The sequence below is a fragment of the Electrona antarctica genome, assembly GCF_951216825.1.
Source record: "Electrona antarctica genome assembly, chromosome: 12".
Lineage (NCBI taxonomy): Eukaryota > Metazoa > Chordata > Actinopteri > Myctophiformes > Myctophidae > Electrona > Electrona antarctica.
The window spans coordinates 26,719,513-26,745,175 of NC_136793.1; the positions used below are offsets into that span (position 1 = coordinate 26,719,513).

Sequence of the window (25,663 nt, forward strand, 5' to 3'; positions counted from 1 at the left end):
TAGCTGATCTGCAAGCTCACTACTATAGGTTGTAGATGGATTACAATTATACTAATAGTGATATATAAATATATAAATAAAATCATGACATGACACCTAGCTAGACACCCAATTCAAATAGAAACCTCATTGATTATATAAATGCATATGTGGCTTAAAGGGATAGTTCAGATTTTTTTAACTTAAGTTATATGAAATACTTGCCATTAATATAGTGGTTGCAACTGTATTAATTGATTGCCCGAGTCCCATGGTGGGAGTTCTGCTCTGGTTTTGGTCAATATTAAGTAGTTCCGGTCATTTTGTGGGGGCACTGGGGCCACGCAGTAAAAGTAAATGAATCACAAAACGAACGTAATTTGTATTGTTGACCTATTTCTAAAATATTAGCACGACTTTCGTTCAACTTTGACACCTCTATCACATGGAACTATTTTTTGGGCGTATCAAACATAGTTCTGTGTGATAGAGGGGTAAAAAAAAGAACGGAAGTTGCACTAATATTTTAGAAATAGGTCAACAATACAAATTACGTTAGTTTTGTGGATTAATTTACTTGATATTTCACCAAAACCAGAGCAGAACTCCCACCACAGGACTCGGGAAATCAATTAATACAGTTGCAACCACTATATTAATGGCAAGTATTTCATACAACTTAAGTTCAAAAAATCTGAACTATCCCTTTAATAAATGACCAGTGCTTGGCTGTTATGCATCCACCGTTCTGTGCGCCGTCAGTGCACATTTGCTTGAAGCTTGATTGTTCGATAGAAAGTCCAGACAATAAAATGCCCCCTTCTAAAGTCCTTCTGTTATGGCATAAGTATGAACCGAGCAAATCTGCACCATTAAAGTAGTGTAATAGCATGGAAAAGTCACTGTTTAGGCTACATGGTCGTCATGTCACTCTAGCGAAGTGATTGATCTGTATCTCTCCTAGGGTCCTACTTGCCCCTTTTGGGATATTTTGCTGGGCCCTATAGAGTGTTTGTTCAGTAACAGGGGTCTCCCTGTCTCTCCAGCTCTTTAATGAACAGAAAAAAACATTTTCAGGTAGGTGACAAAATGTCAGCCAATCATGATAGAGTACGCTATTTATGAGCTTAATTTTTTATAGTGTTCCAGTTCCAATTTTGTCTGCTCATGAAGCACGGAGCAGCGCATGTCCGACCGCATGTCCGACCGTTGTTTCCGCATGTCGATCCGTTGGTGTGTCTAATCTGCGTGTGCATCCCCTTTTTAACACTTATATTAACCAAAGAAAATCATTTACACTACCTACCTACTAGCATCAGGACACCCAAAATGAGGAGGGGGGGGGGGGGGGGGGGGGCTGAGCCTTTAATACTACATGCAGTCTTTAAGATCCCTGCTGTATCTGCCTGAGCTCAAGGGAGCTTTTTAGCTGGTATGGAGTGTACCTCCCCTGGCTATGTCATTAGACCCTACAGAAGAGTGGTCAGTGCCATGGGGTATGTGCCTATATATAGCCACTGCCACAATCGCCGTCATGGTGTACTGGCTATACGTACTACAACACTGGCATGAAATGCATGTCCTGCTTCCCTCTAGTCTAAGTCATGTGAAGTAGATGGTTGGAATGTGCTAATGAATGCACCGTGAATGGCCTAATAAGATTTTCATTACCATAGATCAGCATCAATTACCATAACTTTGATCATTAATTGTGGCTACGTCTACCTTGTAGATGTTTGTTTCCGTGTTCAGTGTTACAGACCAAATTAAGTATTGATGTCTATTGCCTTTGGCTCTTATTGACTTTTGCGGTCAGGCTGAAACTGAAAGTGAATTGGGAAAGACACTCAAGACAGCTTTTGACGCTTTGAAAGATGATCATGCACATTAGGAAGTTACTGGTGTGGACAAATTGAGGTAGGAAGTCAATTGGAATATGTCAAATAGAGCAGAAGCAGGGCTACATTGTGTCGATCACCATATGTTTTTTGAATTCCAGTTGATAAATAAAAATAAGAATGCTTTGAAATGGTGGTATGCAGTAGCATCCCTGACTAGTCATGGCATGAATGCGGTAGCAAACAAGCAAATACCAATATTATATAATACTAGAGGTTCTGGCTGCATGTCTAGAGTTCAGGTAGAATGGCATGAGCAAAAATAACAGATCATCAAACTAACAACGCACCGAGTTGCGATGCGGTGTTAGCATCTAGATCTGTTCTGCAAAGGTGTGATGTATATTGCGTCAGACCACTACTGGCGCTAGTGGCCAAAAATATTGCACAATAATGGAGTTTCATACAAACTGTACATCATGCAAACATTAACTGTGCGTAAAGCATGCTATGGTTATAGCCAGAATACTGAGCAATATTTGTGCAAATATTGAGTTATTTGATTTTGGAGCACACGTCTGCTGTGACTGTAACGCTACGTCAACACTGACTCCGAACTCCATGGGTGTCTTCCTTAATTTTGGTGGTAGACAGACATTGATGTCTGTCTAGTAGTTTCTTAGAACATGAGTTTGTTTAGAACATACAGTTATTGTCTCTATAAAAGATGAGATTGTGGTTCTTGGCACCTCTCCAGGCAAATGCAAGGACAATGGTCTATCACAGAATGAGATTGCATTGATCTCAAGGGTGATTGCAGGGTCAATGCAGCAACATGAATAGGATCTAGGTAAAATGTATACAATACTATGTAGAATATCTGCTGTAAAGTTATACATCTGTGTTTGGGTTTAATTCAGAATCAACTTTAGTGTCACATCACAGGTTTACACAGGTATAAAACAGTGGGTTTTTTACTAGCTCCCATCATTTTATTTCAATTTGTTTCTCAACAAAAAAAGTACTCACATACACCTGAGGTGTAAGACAAGGTAAGACATTAAGGTAAGACATTAGGTGCACTACAGGCTATTACAACTAGGTTGTTTTACAATTGTATAAATATATATAGTACAGTAGGCTGATGGGAAATGGGGAGAGAGAGATGGGTGTCACGTAGCAAAGATCATCAACTCGTTGGATTAGCAGCCTAGGTGCCTGGACGTCTACACCAGCCGTCAGGGCCTATTTTAGCATTTTGAACCATTAATTAAAACATTACGTTAATATCAACAATCTTTCTTATAACTGCCTGTGCCGAGTCCCCGATGTCCAGTCCAGTGTATCGTGTGTATATACAAAACCTTTGCCAAAAAATTGCCAAACTACCGGGGATATGTTGCCTTTTCACCGCTCACCAACTTCCTGTCTAATGATCACCATCATCATCAATGGATGATTCCCATAGCTCATGGATGATTCCCATAGCTCATGGATGATTCCCATAGCTCATGAGCCTCCACAGCTGATTTTCATAATACACTGTTGGTTCTGCTAGTTTGTTGTGAATCTAAGAGACACAAACAGTATAGCTGCAGTTAGATCCCATCGATCACATTGCCCGAGGGGACGGTATGGTCATTGGTCAGCTGAGACTGTGCTTGGTTGAGTCACAACACAGAAGAAAACCTTTAATTAAAGGTAGCAAAAAAGCCTTATCATGCCTTTTCATCATGTCTAAGGCACAGGGTTTGTCTTTTTATTACACTGAAGTGGAAGGAACATGACCACCAAGCACCAACCCTAATGAGAAGACAGATAAATCAATAGTGACAAATGACAATATATTAGGTCTAGTCACAATCTATTAGGTCGATAGATGGCATGTTACAGTAGGCTCTAGTCCAGGGCTACTCAACTTAGGATGGCTCAGGGGCCACTCAGCAAAATACCAAAAGTCCAAGGGCCGCAAGCCCAAATAATGTTGGTCCTATATTGGATTTTTTGTCCGTGATTTTCTAACACATTATGAGTTGTCTAAAAATTGAGGAAACACACAGAAAATGGACTACATTTCCATCTAGGAAAGGCCAAACCTCATTGAACAAAATTATTGTCATGACATGGAATGATTATTAATAAAATTAAGTTACAAAATTAGGCTTTTATTCACAAAATATGATGAGAACATGAACAGACTACTGTTGCAAATATCAGAGATAACCAAGAGGCCAATACTACTGAAATGTATAAGCCACATCACAGTCTCATGGACTGGTACAAATAATAACATACCTATAAATTACCGTTTTGGAAACAAACATATGTTTTCTACTTAATGGGTTCAGGCTCTCTGGATATAATGATAAGGCTCTCTCTGGACAAGTGGACATACTTGATTCCAATTCAAGAATCAGGCTTCATTCACGAAATGTGAATAGTAACAGTGCAACAATGTAATAAGTGCAATAAGCCTACAGCTGGCTTCAGTCAGTGGCTGACAGACACAACAGAGAATCATGAATATCTTCCAGTGACATTCAGTCACACTTTTCTTTACTAATTACTGCCTACAAATTAAAATGAATAGTTTCATAAATCAGGTTTGATTTGGGCGACATCTGTTAAAGAGGAGGCAGGAGAGAGACGACATAGCCTACATCGGGGACGGTAAAAGCCACAACTATACATGAGAGAGAGAGAGAGAGAGAGAGAGAGAGAGAGAGAGAGAGAGAGAGAGAGAGAGAGAGGGAGAGAGGGAGAGAGGGAGAGAGGGAGGGAGGGAGGGAGGGAGAGAGAGAGAGAGAGAGAGAGAGAGAGAGGGAGAGAGGGAGAGAGGGAGAGCGCGAGAGAGAGAGAGGGAAGGGGGAGAGAGAGGGAAGGGGGGAGAGAGAGAGAGAGAGATGGGGAGGGAGAGAGCGAGAGAGGGAAGGGGGAGAGATAGAAGGAGAGAGGGAGAGAGTGAGAGATTTCTTACTTAATGTGACACTTGAGTCTGCATTTTCGCCACTCCTCCGACAGTCATCATGCATGCATGGGTCTCGTAAATGAAAGCGTTGCGCTGTTTTTACTTGATAATTCCAATTGCACTTTCACATACATAGGTTGATCCGAAACAAGCCAGGAGTATATTCTTTGCACAAGCACAAAACATGCTGCTTTCTGTCCGCGCCCGTAACTTGTTTGCACTTCCTCATGACGGTGTTGTTTACCGAACGCGAGCCGATATACAACTGCACAACGCGTCGTGGGTACATGCTGCAGCAGTGCTTGTGGACTTGTAAATCCACAACAACACGGACACTTTTTGTCAGCAGGAAGAACAAACAGCTCAGTAGCGCATGATCGCATTGTGTGGTTAGAAACGCTAGAAATGACTTTTCTTCACTGAAAGCAGAACAAACATATTTTTTATTGGTATGACCATGACGGGCTGGCGGGTTGAGTAGCGCTAGTCTGTACCAGAGATGTCCACGAGTCACGGAGCTCGAGTCCGAGTCGAGTCAGGAGTCATTGAGCACGAGTCCGAGTCGAGTCAGGAGTTATTGAGCTTGAGTCGAGTCAGAGTTTTTCGGGGTTGAGTACAAGTCGAGTCTAGAGTCCCATTTGTGGCGGCGACTCGAGTGTGACTCGAGTCTCAGAAAAAAAAAATCCTCCGGTTTAATTAATTAATTTAATTAATGAATTATTTATTTATACGACGGCTGTAAAGGCTGAAATTCAGTGATCTACACCCAGCCCAAAATGAAAAATGCACAGAATGAATGTTTATCAGATCTGTTCTTTTGGACACAACATAATCAATGATGCACGACGTGCGATGGAATATAGGCTACAACTAAACATTTTTGTAACCAAATAAGCCTGTAGGTATTGTAACATTACGTGGGCAAGGTGGGCAACATAATGGAACTTGATGTTAATGCAGTGAACATTAATTACGTAGTGTTTAATAACGAGGTCAGCAGTCAGCAGCTGCAGCGCACATGATCCATGAAACCCGATGTTTAATTTTTTTTCCCTCACAGTCTATCCCATCCTTGTATCAACATATTAAACAAAGGCAAAGTTAAATAAAGTTGGATAGCTGATGCGGACCCAAACATATGTGTTTAGTTTCGCCGTTTTCATATTTAAATGTTATGATGAAAGGCTCCACCGTGTATCAGTTTGTGCGCATCGCCACTGTGGAGTGAAATCGACTGAGCTCCGCTCAGCTGAGGTTCATTTGCGCAATTGCGCAAATGAACCTCAGGAGGGGAAAGTAAAGGTAAATTGGATAATTTTTTCGGGCATTTCACTCATTAATGTGGGTCAAAAAATACGGTAATGACTCGTCGATACTCGTCGAGTCATTGAGCTCGAGTCCGAGTCGAGTCTGGAGTCTTTGGGGGTTGAGTCCGAGTCGAGTCTAGAGTCCCATTTCTGGTCTGTACATGATTATAGTCCCAGTTTTCAGAATGTGGTATACTCAAGCCCCCAGCACCGAGAGGAAGCATTGAAGCCAAATAGACATGCTGGCCGATCGTAGGTACTGCATCTTGTGTCAAACTGGGCCTAAAACATGAACGAGCGGTATTCTCCGCCCACTCCTGAAAATGAATGTGGAACTCGGGAGTGATAAGCATGCATAAGCGACTGCATTAAAACCAGGAAATGTTGCATCACAACTTTTTATTTTTACTTATTAATCTGTGTATATGAAATATAGATAACTTATCGATTCTCTTAGTTACATCAACATTGTATAAAGAAGTATTAATATTATAAAGATCACTTTTGTCATTTTGACAGCAGGGGATTTACCATTCACTTTCCACAGGCTTCTGTAGAAGTCCAAATAAAAAAAATCCTTTTCTTTTAAATAGCAGCTGTACATGAAATGTTAATGAGGATTTAGCATCAGCGTGAATATTTACGCATATAAATACTACATGGTTTGATAACCTACAAGTAGGCGAAAGCCATTTCCGAGTACGTAGGTCTCTCCATCTATCCCACCTTGCAAGCTTTGTTCCTGGGCACAGGATCGACTGTCTTCCTGGCGGTGCTGCTGGTACAGCTCTGTGCAGCGTGGAACGTACATAGCCCTGAGTGTGTGACACACAGAGCAGCAGCTTTTGATAAATAGAATATTTTGTGCGTGTGAAAGTATTGAAGGTTGGGAAACTTGAGCAACTATATGGCATGTTAAATCATTGGCCAAGAAGCCATGGCAAGTGAGATTACAATAGTACAGAGGGCGAGGTCGCGTGCACGTATCTGCCTGGGTGACAGCAGACTGCTGGGCGAGTGCTGGTGCTTTGGAATGGGGGGTCAGATCAACATAATGGCATGAATTCTGTACTGGCCATATATGGAGCGTGTCTTGCGTGTACAGGGTTTGATGAGGTCAGATCAACATATGGAATATCAGAACAGGTCAGCTCCATATATGGAGATCTAAGGGTGGCAGCGGGGGCAGTGTCTTGAGTGTACAGGGTTTGATGAGGGCCCAGGTAGGGCCGGGCCTTCATTTTCAGGCCTGTTGAGAACTCTGCCGGGCACGGCTACACTAATAACTATGGAGCAGGCCCGTCTAGAGTTTAAATGGACAGGTAAGAGTCAAAAGGCAGACATCAAAGAGGAAGGATAGATGGGGAAGGATCAACATATGGTATGTCAGAACAGGTCAGCTCCATATATGGAGATCTAAGGGTTTGAGGTTTGAGGTGAGATGTAGAGACAGATGCGTGCACGCTCCTCGCCCTCAGGGCATCTGAGGGTAATGTATTACAACTATGATAATTATAATGCACTAAAATAGATTGAGAGTGATTATAATACAATATAATCTATTATAATGCATTACAATTATGATCCTGGTCTAAATAAAAAGAAAGTCAGTGAGTAATCAGTCATTGAAGTGTTTGGGCCCCGCTTAGCTTAGCTCAGACCCACACTGGAGATGGTACTTTTTAGGCACTCATTTAGTACCACTTTGACACCACTCAGCCCAATTCCTTGTTGTGAAAACACTGGTACCAGTAGGCGGTGTGGGGTGGTGTGAGGCCATGGTATGGAAATCGGGCATACGTGGAGGAGAAATGATGACATCAAAAGGAAATTGGGTCACTTCACATCACTGACATAATGTAGGATAGGAGCCAGCTACTCATCCAAACATCACCACCAACGGAATGCTTTGTCTTTCAAACCCCTCCACAGTAGTGCTCACACTGGGCTAATGAGATGCTTGAAAGCTTTTGAAGGACAGCCGCTCTTTGAAAGGCTGACAGCCCAAAGCCTCTCGGGGGCACCACTGTCTAGTTCCTGGGTGGTTGCCTGAGCTATTAGCTGACTATGCTCTACTGATCACGTTGCACCCAACAGGGCGATAAAGGCTCTCCAGCTGGGTCAACAGCTGGTCCAAGATCTGCCCATATTCTATTGTAGCTCTGGATAATTCTTGATCAGCTCTGGTTTTTAAATGGACATCTGTATCAAGGCATAGGGGAAGCTATTAAAACCGAAAAGTCGTTACTGTATGTGTTACACATATGGGCTTGTTAGTTTGTGGGCTTGTTAGTGACTGACAGACATCCAGGCACTAGATAAAGCAACTATAAGATGCCAAATGCTCGGAGAAATATAAGCCATATGACAGCAGGTTGCCGCACTCCAGGGATCAAACAAGGCTTCAGTATTGCAACTAAGGACGGCTGCCGTGGCTCAGTTACACTAGGCAGCATATATGTGGGACTTTTTCCCCATCCGCTTTTCTTTCCCAGCTTCTGATTATTTTCACCACTTTCCAAAATCACTACTCTCTCTCTCCCAGACCCCCCGTGGGTCACTGATGCAAGTGCACATACTGAAATGGACCATTATGCTTCTGCCTCTTCCCCTATTCTCTAGCTCTCTCCGTCTCTCTTTGCATGCATGTCCATAACTATTGATTCCCACTGCTCTTCCGGTGGCTAGGCCTTGAGTGATGTGCCTCTGAGACCTACTTGTCTCCTCCTGCCTCCCACCATTAGATCTCATTTGAAGACCTGTCACACATTTCTAACCAAATGTTTAACTCATGAATGCTGAAAGCGACTAAAGAACAAACAAAATAGTTTTTCCTCAGTCCACTAACCATCTACCAAAAAGATTTGTACTTAGTATATCAGATTCAGATTCACAACCCCAACGGTAGCTGTACAGATTATATATGCTGTACTCACTGTATGAACGACCTGTTGTCACAAGTGTTTGCTACGTATATCTATACTGTACCAGTAAGATGCCTGATGGCGAGAAGCGACCTCGCCCTAAAGGGCGAGATCTAAGAGAGGCAGCGGGGGCAGTGTCTTGAGTGTACAGGGTTTGATGAGGGGCTGGGCCTTAATCTTCAGGCCTGTTGAGAACCCTAGTTTTCGCCAGCTGCCGGGCGCTGCTGCACTACTAACTTTGGGGCAGGCCCGTCTAGAGTTTAAATGGACAGGTATCAGTCAAAAGGGAGACATTGAAGAGGAAGGATGGATGGGGAAAATGGACAGGTATCAGTCAAAAGGGAGACATTGAAGAGGAAGGATGGATGGGGAAGGATCAACATATGGAATGTCAGAACAGGTCAGCTCCATATATGGAGATCTAAGGGTTTGAGGTTTGAGGTGAGATGTAGAGTTGCTGGCCAATTTTGATGACACAATATCAAGGCATGACCATATATGGGGCGTGACAAACTGACGTGACCAACTGACGGGAAATGTACGATTTAGTTAACTTATAATTAACAATAATACATCGTTCCTGTGGAATATAATGTCACCTATAGGCTATAGGTCCGTATACCAAACAAATGTCAGCTATAGGCTATATTGTTTGGTATACGGACATGCTACAGCATAGTCCTGAGACGGATTCAAAAACAGCAGCAGATCTGTAGACTTGCATGCATGCATAATGGATGATGCTATGGTTGGGTCACAGGAACAGTGTGAAGGAACATAATGCCCACAAGGTTAACACGGAGATCCTGTGTATACTTATCTTACATTGTTTGTCATGCCTCCAAGCAGGCTGTTCACAGCACAATGTATCTTTTTATTTTAACATATTATTTATTGAAGGAATGTCACAGGATAAAGTCATTGTGATCATAGACGGATGATAGATTGATAGTGATAGATTAAGTCTTTGTGTCTTTTGACATGAGGTTTTAGGTATAGCCTATGCCTACATGAACTAGCATTCAAACAAAGACTTAGGAAACAAAGTCACCTACCATTAGTACACAGGATTGCTAGTATGTAAGCCATCATTACTGTGAGTGATTGGCTTATGATCACACAGGTAGGGCTAAGTAATTTCCATGTTATTCTGATTCTGATATTTGTTCTGTAACAAGAACTGGATCCAAGAGCATGAATCAGAAGTTGATTTCATGTCACTGTGGGACAGATTGCCTGATGAATCTGCTTACGGCCATTTGCTCATTAACAGGAGATGGATTTCATATGCCATGGGAAAAGAATGGAGAGGTTGATCTTGATGGGTCCTATTTCAGAGCCATTAGTAGAAGCCTCTAGATACTGTGACCACCACTGGAGTTACATCATCATTAATAATAATAATAATAATACCCCTGCTTATTATCCATTAGTTATAATCTGATGTGGTAGTACTACACTATTAGAGTTCTTTTTTGCTTGGTCCATTTCATTCACCGACCACCTGTACACTACTTTATAACACTTGTATTAAGTATATGTATCTTCCTACCTATTCCCACATCGACTATTCATCAGGAGTAGGTCTGTGTCTTGCTCAAGGACAGTTATAACCCAGGGAGAGCCGGGGATTGAACTGGAAACCTTTCAACACTCAAGTGGCGGCTGTACCACAGGAGCCCCCACGTACTGTAACACATTACACACAGACTGCTGGGCGAGCGCTGGCGCATTAGCATGGGGGCCTTGGGGGGTCAGATCAACATATGGAATGAATAGTGTACTGGCCATATATGGAGTGTGTCTTGAGTGTTCAGGGTTTAATTAGGTCAGATCAACATATGGAATGAATAGTGTACTGGCCATATATGGAGTGTGTCTTGAGTGTTCAGGGTTTAATTAGGTCAGATCAACATATGGAATGAATAGTGTACTGGCCATATTTGGAGTGTGTCTTGAGTTCAGGGTTTAATTAGGTCAGATCAACATATGGAATGAATAGTGTACTGGCCATATATGGAGTGTGTCTTGAGTGTTCAGGGTTTAATTAGGTCAGATCAACATATGGAATGAATAGTGTACTGGCCATATTTGGAGTGTGTCTTGAGTTCAGGGTTTAATTAGGTCAGATCAACATATGGAATGAATAGTGTACTGGCCATATATGGAGTGTGTCTTGAGTGTTCAGGGTTTAATTAGGTCAGATCAACATATGGAATGAATAGTGTACTGGCCATATTTGGAGTGTGTCTTGAGTTCAGGGTTTAATTAGGTCAGATCAACATATGGAATGAATAGTGTACTGGCCATATATGGAGTGTGTCTTGAGTGTTCAGGGTTTAATTAGGTCAGATCAACATGGAATGTAGAACGTGAAGGACGGGTGGGGTAGGATCAACATATAGAATGTCATAACAGGTCAGCTCCATATATGGAGATCTAAGGGTTTGAGGTCAGATGAAGAGTTGCTGGCCGGCTCCATATATGCAGATCTAGGGGATAATCCAGTCTTCTCCATATATGGTTATCCCGGGTTAGATGAGGTCAGTGTCGTGATCTTCATATATGGAGATGGAGGAATGATGTCACGAGGCGTGACCATATATGGAGGTGTGATGTCACGAGGCGTGACCATATATGGAGGTGTGGGTGACTAACAAACGGGCGGACGGACGGGAGATGCAGGTTTTCATAGTAAATGCTACCTTTGGTCGCAACAAGACACGTTTGTTCATCTCAGACATTCTTCGTCTTGGCCCTTGGTAACACAATCAGCGCCGGGATTCTTTTCAAAATAGAAGCTCGGGGTGCCGGGAAGATATGTCCGCTTTTACTCTGTAAATCCCCCCCCCCCCCCTTCCATTCCGGACAAAAACCGGGAGACATATTTTTGCTTGCTTACCTTGCTAAGATTACGATATAAGTCGCTCATGATCGCTCGCTTCATATTTTGAACGAGAGGCATGTTGAAGTCAGAAATGAAGAGCTTATATCCATCTGGTCAAAACCACGGAGAGCTCCTTAGATTACGCGCGCAGAGCCTTTCTTTGTGAACGGTAAACAGGGAAGTGAACAACAACGCGCATGCGCAAAAGAGCAAGGAGTATGGTGCAGAAGGAGAAGCGGACTAAAAAAAAAGAAAATAATTCAGAATATTTTTCTCTCGTTTGATATCAATGAAAATCCAGCACGTCGGTTGGATTAGTTATGACGATCCCACACATCGTACGATCTAAATGGGTTAACCTGCACGAGAGTGTACCGTCATCTCACAGAAAGGTTCAAGGGATCTTTTTCATACTTTTGTGATCATTAAATGCTCATTTTGTGATCATTAAATGCTCATTTTGTGATAATTAAAACAAGACTTGTGAGCCTTCCTTTTTAAACTTATCTTTTTCATTCTTGCCAAATGTAATATATTATTAGATTTGGCAAGTATGACATAGATCTCTGTCTGTGAGGTGAATTGTAATTTGCTTCCATTTTACCTAAATGCATCCCTAGAAGGTCACATCCCCCGTTTAGGAAATAGTCACCATGGCTACATTAGTTAGGCGGTGCACTGATTACATTAGTGATGATATCTATCTCATGAGGATGCTTTGAGGACAGTGAGCAGAGGAAGAGTGGAGATGGGTGATGAGAGCATTAGATCAGATGAGATGTGATGAGATGAGGGGGGAGTTGGTATTTTCTTCTGTTTATGCTTGTATGTGGGTGGGGGTGGGGTTTAAGTATTTGAAATAGTATTTCCAAATATCTGCCATAACACAGCTTTACTAACGTAGGGATGTGAACGATTTAAGGTTTTTGATTTATTGGAAGTCATTAAGTGGAATTTCTTTTGATGTTTAACTTGCGTCAAAGCCAATTTGTTTCAAAGCCATAATGTTTCAAAAGGCTTTATTCAAATTAAACCTGTGTGTGTCTGTTCATAAGTATTTGTTATGTACTGTGTTGCTGAAACATCGATGGGAGCAGTCAGTGCGGCTCACTTTAATAATGCTGAAACAGCCTGCATCCTCCACGACTGCATAGGGCTGCAGATGTTTTGCTATAACCCCAACCCCATGTTTAGTTATGTAGTTTGACCCTGAATCTACAAGCCTATTGTAATGGTGATAAACTTGTAGATCTGTGATTCTTTTTTTTGCGTACTACAGAATATTATACTGTAAATTAAGATATGGAACCACAACTGATAGAAGTGTGCACTGTATCATAATGATCTCTCTGTAAAGGTAGAATATGGACAGGGGTGCACACAAGCGGTACGCCAGTGCGCATGCGTCGTCAAAATTCATTCTGCGCTGTCAATCAAGCGCCGGGAAGCGCTTCTGCGTACCTTGGGGCTGGGGCCGCCCAGAATGATTATTATGGCCAGAATACTAGTACATTCTGTGGCGAGAGCATTTCCCACCGACTGCCACTCAAAGAGAACTTAAAAAAAAACCTTAAAAAAGTAGGAAATGTATTCTTATTGCAATTTACGAGCTGCGTTCGCTTCCTGCGTTTGCGCGTCTTACTTGTGTTAACTATAGTTACTTATGCATGCAAAAATCTGTCTCCCTCTATGGCGATTTGTATAATTCTGTATCTGTTATTCTGCTCCCTGGGCTATCTGTACTACTGCAGGTCTCTTGTGATAAGTTGAGCTTCACAGAGCATAACTGAGGCAAACATTCACTGAACAACACAGCTGTCTACCCATGTCTGCATGCCACTGCTGAAACCAGGCCCTTAGAGCTGATGAGTTTGTTATAGATTTCCCGTTGGGTGTTGTACTGTGTAGTTACTTGAGCGTGATTGTGAAAAGTTAGTTTTTTGTGATTCCTTGGGGATGTCAATCGCACAGATGCCACTATTGACACTATAGTGATACCGATACTAAAGGTCCCCACACACCGAGCGCGTTTTTCGGATTTTTAGCGGCGTTTCTCCATCGGTTTTCCGAAAAACGCGTCCAGTGTGCAACCACCTTAATACTACTTTTGTGGGTTAAAATAATTAAACATGCTTTGGTCCTTGTTGATTCTGCAAATAATAAAAACTTGTATGTCATTCTTCTCAAGAAGGAGACCTGAGACCTGATTGTTACTGGTATAAAGGCAGGTCCACACTGGACCGACGATCGGCAGTCTCCAGTCGCGAGACTGTCCGCAGGAGACTAGCCGACGAGAAGCTCCCGTCGCTTGCCGTCCCTAGCGCCTTATCGACACGTCGGAACCCGTTGATGAAGAACTGAACATGTCCGGTCGGTTGCCGATGTCGGGAGCGACGCTATCCATGTTGTAGTGATGAGGGGGGTACATTATTCCACTGTAGAGTGGACTTCTAGTCTGCTCGTCATGTTTCAGGGCTTACTCTACTGGTGTAGTGTGTGAACTAGATACCATATTCTCAATATAAACTCTCAATTAATATATATAATACCAATCAATCAACTCCAGTCTCCAAATCAACTCCAAAGCAAGACTAGCGAAAATAATGCTATCTTTGTTTGTTTTGGTGTGAAGCGCTGTGTTGCCAGATTCTGTGAGTGAAACAAGCGACCAGGTCTTTGAAAACAAATCCAAAAGAAGCAACCAGTTTCACTACTTGAGCCCTATTACATCAGCTATTTTTTAAATGAATCATGAAAGCAAGCCCAAATAAGCAACTACACTTCAGAAATAAGCCCAAACTATAAAGCAACGGGCAACTATGAATATTAAGCTATGTTACAGGACAACTAGCCCAAAGTTGCTTATAATAATAATAAGCACACCTGCAAACCAGTGCTTTCTGCAATTTCCATGGTGGAAAATAATCTTTTGTTGGCAGACTGTCTTTGTGCAGATAAAAAATGCTAGTCTGTTGCAATATGGGAGTTTTAAGTAGTCTTTGACTGGTCTGGACAAGTTTCCTCGGTCTGGAGTCACCTTAAGACATACCAAGAGACTACAGTTTACTCTATTTACACTATTGTGATATGAAGTGATATGAAAATTATTTTATTTTAAAATGACTATAGAAATAGAAACATTTTAAAATAAACCATTTTCTTTATAGAGAACCAGATTGTCTTTAAAGTTTTTTCCATAAATTTGTCTTGAAAAGTGGGGTCGTCTTATAATCTGAGTCGTCTTATATTCTGGACAATACGGTATTATATCGATTGTGATTTTAAAACTCGGGAGGACGGGTTAAATTGTTTTGTTTAGCACATGCGATGTGACGCCCAAGGCGGTGACAGGCACACAGCCTGGGGAAGGGAGGGTCGTCTTCTTGGGGCAAAAACGACAGTACCTACCGTCAGTGTGTGAGTATGAGGCTCTGGCAAGCAGAACATTAATTTGCAGCGGACTATATTAACAATACTCTGGATTATTTTGCCTTACTAGAATTCGGGATTTGAGGCAGCTCACTCCCGTGTCAGTCTGTCTTATGCAGCACTGGTAGTAGCTGGCCAAAACTGGGCCGACTGAGATATTTTATCGGCCCAAATAGATATTTTATAGGCCATTTTATAGGCCATTTTATAGGCCATACGCCATTAGCCTTGAGCCCTGGTACAGGCACACTTTAGTCTCAAAAAAGTCCAGCAGACTTGTTTCCATTGAGGTCTTATGCAGTATATTCAATTAATCAACATATCACAAAAAAGGGTCCAGGGGACCCTTTGGCCTCCTGAAATGTGGATTTTCAGGCCTGTTTTAAAGGAAGCCAGATATCCACCATTTTAAGGGATGGGGTCAGGGCATTCCACACTTGGATGGCAGTGCTGTCTGTCTGTAGATTCAGAAGGAGAATTTGTTCTGGGTGTTACCAGATCGTTGTTGTTGCTCCCTAAGTCCTCTAGTATTGTGGCTGTGAGTGTCACTCCCTTTTTTTAGGTATTGCATTGAGGGCAAAGTCGCAATTGACTATCTTGAAAGCCAATCCCATTTTTAATGTATTAACCCCATCTTCTACCCTGAACCATCCTAGGCTAGCAATATGTGTTGGAATAAGATGGGTTATGTGCCCCAGGCAAGTAATCGAATCAGTTTGTTTTGGGAGGTTTGAAGCTTGGTCTTTAGTGACTGAGATGTTGAAAAACCAGGAGGTGTGAGGCAAGCATGTGAGTGGTATAGAATGAGTGCCACAGTCCAGCCTGCAAGATGATTTTGAGATTCAGGAAGAAAAAAAAATATTATTTTTTATGTAGCCACTTTGTGCCCTTGCCACTGCTGCTTGCCACTGCTGTCTTGTATCTGTCTCCTCCTCGTTGTGCAAGCTTGTTGTGTTCAGCATAATAATAGACACCAGTTAACTTGCTGCTCTGGCTTTGCATAAATGTTGTCAGACACAGAGTATAAACATAATATAGTCGCGTAAGTATCATCTAGCCAAGCTGAAATAGTTTACTGCTCGGGTTAAATGGAAATGTTAGTTGACGTGAAAGATAATTGAAATTATTACTGGGACAGATCACTTTTCCTTTAACGCCACACCTGTGATATGATACCTCTCATGATTGCAACAAGTGGCTATTCCCTAATGGGTTGCCTGCTAGGCTTAAGCCTTAAATATGAAATTCTATGAACTAGGGCAATGCCCATTGGGAACGCATGCCCATCCACTCATGCAGCCAATACCCCTTGTACCCATTGTCAGATTACCTGTTGTCAGACTTAGTGCCGTACCTGGAGGTCAGCCTAAAATGTCAATCCTATATGGCATCAAACTTTCTTTCCCTTTTTGTTGTTGTTGCTCAATTTGTCACAGGTGTGGGTAGATTGGGCTTCATTTATGGCTCAGCATGGTGCTTTGATTGTCGAACACAGGAAGCCAGAACTAGCAGATAGACAGCAGACACCTTGATTCACTGCAGTGAGCTGAATTGATGAGTGATTGTGGGAGTCTATCAAATCACTAAGGCTGTGACTTGCAACCACATGAAGGCAACTAAGTAAAATACAAACTACTAAATTACTCCATCTACTTTGATCTGAATGATGATTACAGAATAAATAAGGTTGTTAACTTCCCCTCCACGATTTTCATATTTAGATTCCCAGAATAAAGGATTGATGCGGATGTTACTAAGTCTAACATAAGTTGCATTTCTTATATGTTGGAAGCCAGCAGAATGGCAAGCATCACGACTTAAAAGAAATGTCAAATAGTTACAGTGCACATATCTTCAAGATCTGAATTACTAGTGACTTCTGCAAAGTGAAAAGTGAGCCAAAATGGGATGTGGAGGATCTAATACTATGTTTCCTCCATTTGCAATACAATGGGTTAATGTCTTTCTACATAATTACTTTTACCCAAATAATTTGAACAGGGATGACTCATTAAGTCACATTGGCTGCCAACAACGTAGATCTACGTCATCTCCTATCCAATGCTTGCGGAAATTACCTGGAAGTGAAAATGTTTTACTCCATCCACCTCCATGTTGTCAGATTTGGAAAAATACATACAATCCAATTGTTTTCCCAGATTGCGTTTATATACATACTGTACCAAAAAAGTCTCTGGTTAGGCTCTGCCAGTGGACCTAATGAGCCACACCTAACCAATGGTAACCCCAGCCTACACCTGCCAAATTCCCCATTTGATTCCTTAGTCAATCCACTTTTCACAGTCAGTTAGTATTCTTCATTCTCCATACATTCTCCACAGATGTTCTGATGTACTGATAGCCTGAAAGAGCCTATATGCTTTTCTGGGCATAGAGGGGCGGAACAAACTAGCGCTGTAAATAGAAGCTGATGTCCTATTGGTTCACCATCCTATGAGCCCTCCCCTGCACCCCTTCTCCTCCCCTCCCCAGTGGGGAGGGGAGGGGAGCGTTATTGGTTTAGCGAAATACAAGATGCACTCCCACTCTTTCTTTTTCTGCTTGGCTCGCCAGGCTTTTTGAGTGGTGCCAAACACTCCGATGAGTGACTATCTGTGTAACAGACGTAACAACATGTATGTTACGTCTGTGTATGTCCCTATGTTTGTCTGAGCACAAAACAGCTGCAATACCGCTGGGTGACCTAAAGTGGCACTGTTGAGCAGCGTCACGCCATTTTTTGCCGTTTTGGCAGTTCTGTTGTTTTCCATGAAATTTGGCAATATTATAGTCTACTTGCCAGCCCATAGAGCCCCATTGTGAACCCGGACATATGCAAATTAGGGTTCATGACACACCCAATCGTAATGATAAGCATTCCAACGTGTGTGTATTGTTCAGAAAACGTGAAATAGAAACCAAGTTTGCATTTGTAGTTTTAGGTGGCGGCCATATTGGATTTGGCCGCTATGGCAAACCCGAAGGTTGCCGGCTCGGGCACCCTAGCTAAATCATTAGAGCATGCCCTGGGCTACATCTGGACGAAATTTGGTGATTTTAAGACTGATTAGCGCGAAAATATGCGTAAGGCCTGGGACTATCGGCTGCAATATTGTCCATATATGTTTAATATAGTCAAAACTAATTATGCAAATTATGAAAATTGCTCAACATATGCAAGTTAGCATCCGATAGTTTCTACATGCTGGAGACCCATGCAAAACATTTCTAACATAAAACTCAACAGGTACTCAACATGCCTGGGTTCATATTCTGGCAAGTGGACTAATATGGTAGAGAAATGTTCAATCGCTCAAGAACTGAAGCTCACAGTCAATCGCCAAAGGACCTCTGACTTTTACATCTCCCAATTAATTAATTATATGATCTGCTCTATCCACACTTGACGTCAAAAAAGCGTCATCAAGGATTTCCGTAGCCTGGTTAACCACTCCCCCTTGAAATTGCATTTCGATTCATTTCTGTGGAGTCTGGACCCTGCTAATGCATGGTTGGTAGAGACAGGCATTGCGTATAGCTTTTTTCTTTATTGCTTTTATGGCTTGACCCTGTCTTATCGCTGCTTGCAGCTATATTTATTATTATATCATTGCTCTGCTCAGTTAACACGCCTGTGGTTTCCGATAACATCAGGCATCTCCATATATGGGCATAAAGGGACAAGAACAGACAGATATAGAGAGCTACATACAGTATATGGGCATGAAAGGGATACAGGCAGACAGACGGATAACAGAGCTCTCCATACATGTATATGGCCACAAAAGGGACGCAGACAGATGGTTAAAACGGGTGCCATGACAACGGATATAACTGGTATTGCATACTAGGGTGGTGTATGTATTATTCCCAATTTTCATTGTTCCCAACTTGCATCGTTCCCAAGTAGGCCGGTCTAGTCAATGTGTTAATGCATGCCATGGAATTGGACTTGGATGCTTTTAAATTAGTTTAAATATTGTTTTGCTATGGATTGTCCAGAACACCAACCTATTGTAACACAATGAAACATTTTTTTCCTTTTAATGTGGTATACTGAAGTAGTTACCATTATTGTAACAATTTACCAATTCATGTTTGTATGAAACCTTCATGGGTTTTTCAACCTGGTAGATTTGTATGTGGCCTCTGTGGAATAAATGTAATTTTTGCCATCTGGCTGTGTAGTAAAAGTGTTTCAAGGTTCACTCCTCTGCATGGCGCGTTATTGTAGCATGCTAATTTGAGCACTAGCGAGATAACCTGGCTCTCCGAGTCCTGGTGTGACGAAAGCACAGAAGGCCTGCTCTGGATGCAGCAGTGAGTTATTGTGGTTCCACATGAGTGATTCTGTGTGATAACGTGGGAGTATGTGCTGCGGCATACTGCAAAATTCACCAACAGGCTTTCCTCGAAACACTAGTTGGCAAAGAACATGAGAGAAAAAGGGTGGTGTGGTCTCACTGAGATTTCAATAGAATGAACTTTACTAATAGTGAGAGATGGTTTATTCCAGGATTTTTGTGTAGATTGTATAGGGGCTAATAGGGGAGTGCAAATGGTGAAACAAAAACATGATTGATGCTTCATTGCATTAGTGGGGCGTTGAAAAATGCTGTAGCTATCTCAACGTTTATGTAGCTTTTACAGCGATCATCACAAACCTTTGAGCCAAAACCTCAGATAAGATCTTTAACTTGATCAGAATTTGAAAGAAAAACACTGCTTTAACACATTTGATGCTAAGGACGGGTATACTCGTATATCTCTCCATGCACAACACCTACTGCATGCCATAGGAAACACAACGCACTACCTTGCATCCATGCAAATGTCATATTTACCGTACAGTTTGCATTTGAATGAAATTGTTATTGCGCAACATTTTACTGTGATGCAAATTACATCACATTTTCGGTCCCTCCCCTTTTCACACACACACACACACACACACACACACACACACAAACACGGGGCGCAGCTGTTTGTCCGACATCATCATCATTTTTCGACTGCGGTCGAGAGCATGGATTTCATTTCATAATGCCACGCCAGACTTCTCGGTCCTTCATTGCCATACCCAGTTCCTGCTTACTGATGCATGTGTCCCTAGCGATGACCGAGGAACGACAGTTTTCTACCTCTGGTTTGCTTTGAGGCAGGATTCCAGAGAAGAAGAGAAGATATAACCTCATGATCAGCTCTGTAGCAGTGGCCAGCAAACTGTGTTCTTCTGGATCGTTCTTCTAGTGAAGAAACACGGGGAAGGTTGCCGTATATTAGAGAAGTCGATGGGTGGCTTTTCCAAGAGAGATTTTGCGCTCATTAGAAGGCGGGTGTAAGTGCCATCCAGCCGTTTCTCTATTTGATTTTTTTTTTTTTTAATATTTGTTTTGGGCAAAGGCAGACGTTTGACAGACGTTAGACGTTTGAGCTAACCGTCCGGGCCTTGAATTTTTAATTAAAATGTCCGACATACTAAGAGTCTGACAGCCAATAGTCTGACAACCAATAGTCCGGCACCCCAATAGTCCGACATGCCAATGTACTAAGAGTCCGACAGCCAATAGTCCAACAACCAATAGTGCAGCACCCAAATAGTCCGACAAGCCAATAGTCTAACATGCCACCGGCACCGACCCCTCCCCTTTTCACTGCATGCGCACACACACACACACACACACACACACACACTAGGGTTTTTTGACCCCAGGGGCTTACTGGGGACAGGGAGGAACTCCTTATATGGTCAGCACACTCCACAGTAGGGAGGATTATCCCAAAAAATGTGACGGAGCTGTGAATGTTCTGCAACATTGTGCTTCGAGGCAGCTCCAACTCAGGAGCGCATTCTTATATCAAACGGAATTCACATTGTGGGTGGTTTGAGAAGGCGCTTTCTGTTGTCCTAAACCTGTGTGCATAAGATTATGCAAGCAATTATAGGGAAAGTGCATCAACACGCCTACAGACACACCTCCACCCGCAAATAAAGGTGTATAATGGGTAGTGTGGCCACAAGATACCGTTTATGGATGGTGGAAGCTCCTAAATGCGTAATTCCAATGTACTTACAGTCCGACAGCCAATAGTCCGACAACCGATAGTCCGGCACCCAAATAGTCCAACTTAGTCCAAGACAACTTGGCATATGGTCACTTGGACAGCTGGCGACCAAAACCAACTGGCCACTAGGGACATGTGGCCACCTGGTCGAGTAGGCACCTGGACAACTACACACCTGGAACAAACCTGGAAAAAAAAAAAAAAACGCTTATGTCACCAGACCTTTAAGACAGTTCACCTTGGGCCAAGATTTATGAGCTACTTACATCAAATGATCAAGATCACAGGAGCGCACCCCATTTCTAAAGAGAAGCCATCAACAATCCTTCCACGTTATGTTTCGATCCAGACCATGCATGGATAAGAGGGGCTATTCACAGAAGGGTCTATCCGTTCAAGGGTCAATATGTTTGAGAGAGAGAGGGAGAGGGGGGGCAAGGAGGGACAGATTGAATCAATGCCTTGTTTGCAGCAGCAGCTCAAAATACATTTTGAATAGCAATGTTTGTTATAGTGTTGACTTGTTCACATGACATTCATAAAATATAAGCAATGATTTGGTATATTAATCATTGCTTAGTAAAGAAGTTGCAAAAAATATCTAAATTAGATCCATAATACAGCATGAAAATAGATAATAATGAAAATGGTTAACAATGAATCAAGAAAAGAAAAGAAAAACTAGAAAAAGTGCCCTTCTGGGCACAGGTCTCCACCAGGAGGATAGGAGTGTGTGTGTGTGATGTTTGGCAAAATGTTTAGGAGCAATATAAACGTGTGTGTGTGTGTGTGTGTGTGTGTGTGTGTGTGTGTGTGTGTGTGTGTGTGTTTGTGTGTGTGTGTGTGTGTGTGTGTGTGTGTGAGAGAGAGACGCGGCTTAGCCTGTTGTAGCGCCACCATGAGGCTGATTTGAAAACTGTCAAGTGGCATTTCTTCCAAAGCCTAGTGGGAATATGCATGCACAGTTTCACCACAATCGGACGCTGCGTTGAGTAGTTGTGGCGATTTGTACAAAGCGGGCTACTCTACTTTAGAAGCCAATCGTAGCCAATGAGGGTGGATTATGAGAAATCAAACAAACCCGTCTTTTTTTTTAAACAATATATTTATTGACATTATTTTTCATTTATAAAAAACATTACAGTTATAGCTCTTTTGTTAAATAAAATGTCCAGAAAAAACAAACAACAGATACAATACAATACAATACAATACAATACAATACAATACAATACAATACAATGACAACAAATAAATAAAAAATACAATCATAACAAACGACTCAACATTAAAAAACAAAAACAAATAAAAACAGATATGGTCCCCATTTTCCTCCCCACATTACTGTGGATTATCTAATACCGGTCCTAATGGATTGCTGTTCATAAAATGCATGAACTGTCCCCATATTTCTTGAAAGTCATCAGATTTCCCTTTAATGGCTAAAGTCATTTTTTCTAGTGCAAGACAATTTGACAATTCTTTGTACCATTGCTTGATCTCTGGTTTGTCTGGGTTTTTCCAAAAGAGTGCAATTGTATGTTTAGCCTGTAGAAGAGAATAAGTAATCATACTCTTCTTTTTACTATTAATTCTTAAATTATTAGGAAATATACCCAAGATACACAGTTGTGGACAAATAGGAATATCCTCTGAGATTATCTGAGATAATATACCAAGTACTTCTTTCCAAAACTTCATGATCTCTGGGCATTGCCATAAAAAACAAACCCGTCTTGATCACATGACTATGGAGAGCATGTGTACCGATTTGAGTGAAATTTGGATAAAATCTGAAGGAGTAATATTAGAAAATGTGTTTTACATATGTCGGCCTCCTGGTGTCGCTATAAAGAGCAGATGTGAAAAATTCCAGTCAAAGGTTTTTCCTTGGCCTCTAGGGAGTTGGCATACAAAGTTATCCACAGATCCGTGCAGTTAGAGGTAAAAACACTTTTCGGCCAGTTATAGCGCCACCATGAGGCTGAGTTGAAAATTTTCATGTGGCATTTCTTCCTCGACCTAGTGGGAATGTGCGTGCACAATTTCACGGAAATGACATGATGTGTTCATGATTTGCAGCATTTTGTTTGAAACTGAGCACTCCTCCTCTTAGCCAATCAGGATGGAGTCTGAGAAATCTGAAAGACCGTTTTGTTGAATGGCTCTAGAGAGACTCTAGTTTGGACAAAATCTGTAGGTGTACTGTCCAAAAACGTGTTTTGCACAAAGCAGCCTCCTGGTGGCGCTATAACAGGCCATTCTGGAAATTTTGGGGCAGAGGTTCATCGTTGGCATCCAGGGAGTGTGTGTGCAAAATCTGGCATCGACCGGGTTAACGGTGCCGGAGTTTAGCTGTTCACAGACGGACGGACAGACACACGGATACACGGACGGACGGACGGAGTGCAAACTAGAAAAAGTGCCCTTCTGGGCACAGGTCTCCACCAGGAGGATAGGATTGTGTGTGATGTTTGGCAAAATGTTTAGGAGTAATATAAACATGTTTATTTGTTTGTGTGTGTGTGTGTGTGTGTGTGTGTGTGTGTGTGTGTGTGTGTGTGTGTGTGTGTGTGTGACGCGACTTGGCCTGTTGTAGCGCCACCATGAGGCTGATTTGAAAACTGTCAAGTGGCATTTTTCCTCAGCCTAGTAGTGGGAATAGGCATGCACAGTTTCACCGCAATCGGACGCTGCATTGCGGAGTTGTGGCGATTTGTACAAAACGGGTACAAAACGGGCTACTCCTTAAAACTTTAGAGGCCAATCGTAGCCAATCAGGATGGATAATTATGAGAAATCAAACAAATCACATGATCACATGACTATGGAGAGCATGTGTACCGATTTGCGTGAAATTTGGATAAAATCTGAAGGAGTAATATTAGAAAATGTGTTTTACATATGTCGGCCTCCTGGTGGCGCTATAAAGAGCAGATGTGAAAAATTCCAGGCAAAGGTTTTTCCTTGGCCTCTAGGGAGTGTGCATACATGGTTTTACACAGATTGGTGCAGTTATAGGTAAAAACACAAATCGGCCAGTTATAGCGCCACCATGAGGCTGAGTTGAAAATATTCAAGTGGTATTTCTTCCTCGACCTAGTGGGAATGTGCGTGCAACATTTCACGGAAATCACACCATGTGTTCATGATTTGCAGCATTTTGTTTGAAACGGAGCACTCCTGCGAACTTTGGAAGCCAATCTTAGCCAATCAGGATGGAGTCTGAAAAATCTGTAAGACCCGTTTCGTTGAATGGCTCTGTGTACCAATTTGTGTAATGTTTGGACAAAATCTGTAGGTGTACTGTCAAAACATTTGTTTTGCACAAAGCGGCCTCCTGGTGGCGCTATAACAGGCCAATGTGAAAACTTTGAGGCAGAGGTTCAGCTCTGGCATTCAGGGAGTGTGTGTGCAGAGTATGGCTGCGATCAAGCCAACGGTGCCAGAGATTAGCTGTTCACAGACGGACGGACGGACACACGGACGGACGGACGGACGGACGGACGGACGGACACACGGACGGACGGACGGAGTGCAAAACATACTCTCTCCCCATGCCTTCGGCCTGGTGGAGACAAATACTCTCTCCCCATGCCTTCGGCCTGGTGGAGACAATAATCAAGTCTATCTCTTCAGAATTAAATATAAACTCAGATGCACGTATTGAGGTTCTACTTCTACTGACCCCGTATTCGAGTAATGAATACATTCTGATTAACACGTTGACTGCAGATAATTGAAATCGTGAAATAACCTTCACTGCTGAGTATTTCACTAACCTTTGAAGAAACCTGAATATATTCCAATCGTTTGTAATAGTGTACAAAAATACCAGCTGTACCAGTTTACTGTTATGTGGCTTATTTCTACCCTATAATGTTTTCAGATACATATTTTAGCGTGATGATTAAGTTGAAACCGAGTAATACACTGTCTGGATGTTATCTTGAATGGGAATAAAAACTGAGGATTTCTGTAATCAATAGCAGCTGTGCTGCATGGATGCGCACATATGGGGAATTAAACGGGTGAGCTTCATTTTTATTGGCTTTTATCGATGTGGGCCTCGACACGTCATCACGCAGCACGTTTTCGTTTTCAGGAAGTAATACAAAATATTTTTTTATGGACTTTTGATATAAAAACACACAAAAATGAGAATTTGCCCATTTTTTGGCATCCTTTGTTAGGTATGCCCATATGATGACCACGAATATGGTCTAAAAGTGTGAAACTACACCTTTAAAAGTGATTAAAAACAG

At 42.1% G+C, this 25,663-nt stretch overlaps 1 protein-coding gene and 1 long non-coding RNA gene across 2 annotated transcripts in view; one reads left to right on the plus strand and one right to left on the minus strand.

Moving 5' to 3' along the window:
• pde4d (phosphodiesterase 4D, cAMP-specific) overlaps positions 1–25,663 on the plus strand; it is a gene marked incomplete at its 3' end in the record, with an annotated part of 302,156 nt that overhangs the window by 72,611 nt on the left and 203,882 nt on the right. The gene's annotated exons all lie outside the window — the stretch shown is intronic.
• The window catches only part of LOC306933144, a 29,609-nt gene that overhangs the window by 2,976 nt on the left and 970 nt on the right, over positions 1–25,663 (minus strand). The window contains exons 2-3 of the long non-coding RNA XR_013791194.1: positions 21,665–21,784; positions 21,408–21,584 (exon numbers count right to left, since the gene is read on the minus strand). This is a non-coding gene — a long non-coding RNA (uncharacterized lncRNA). The remainder of the gene's footprint in view (positions 1–21,407; positions 21,585–21,664; positions 21,785–25,663) is intronic.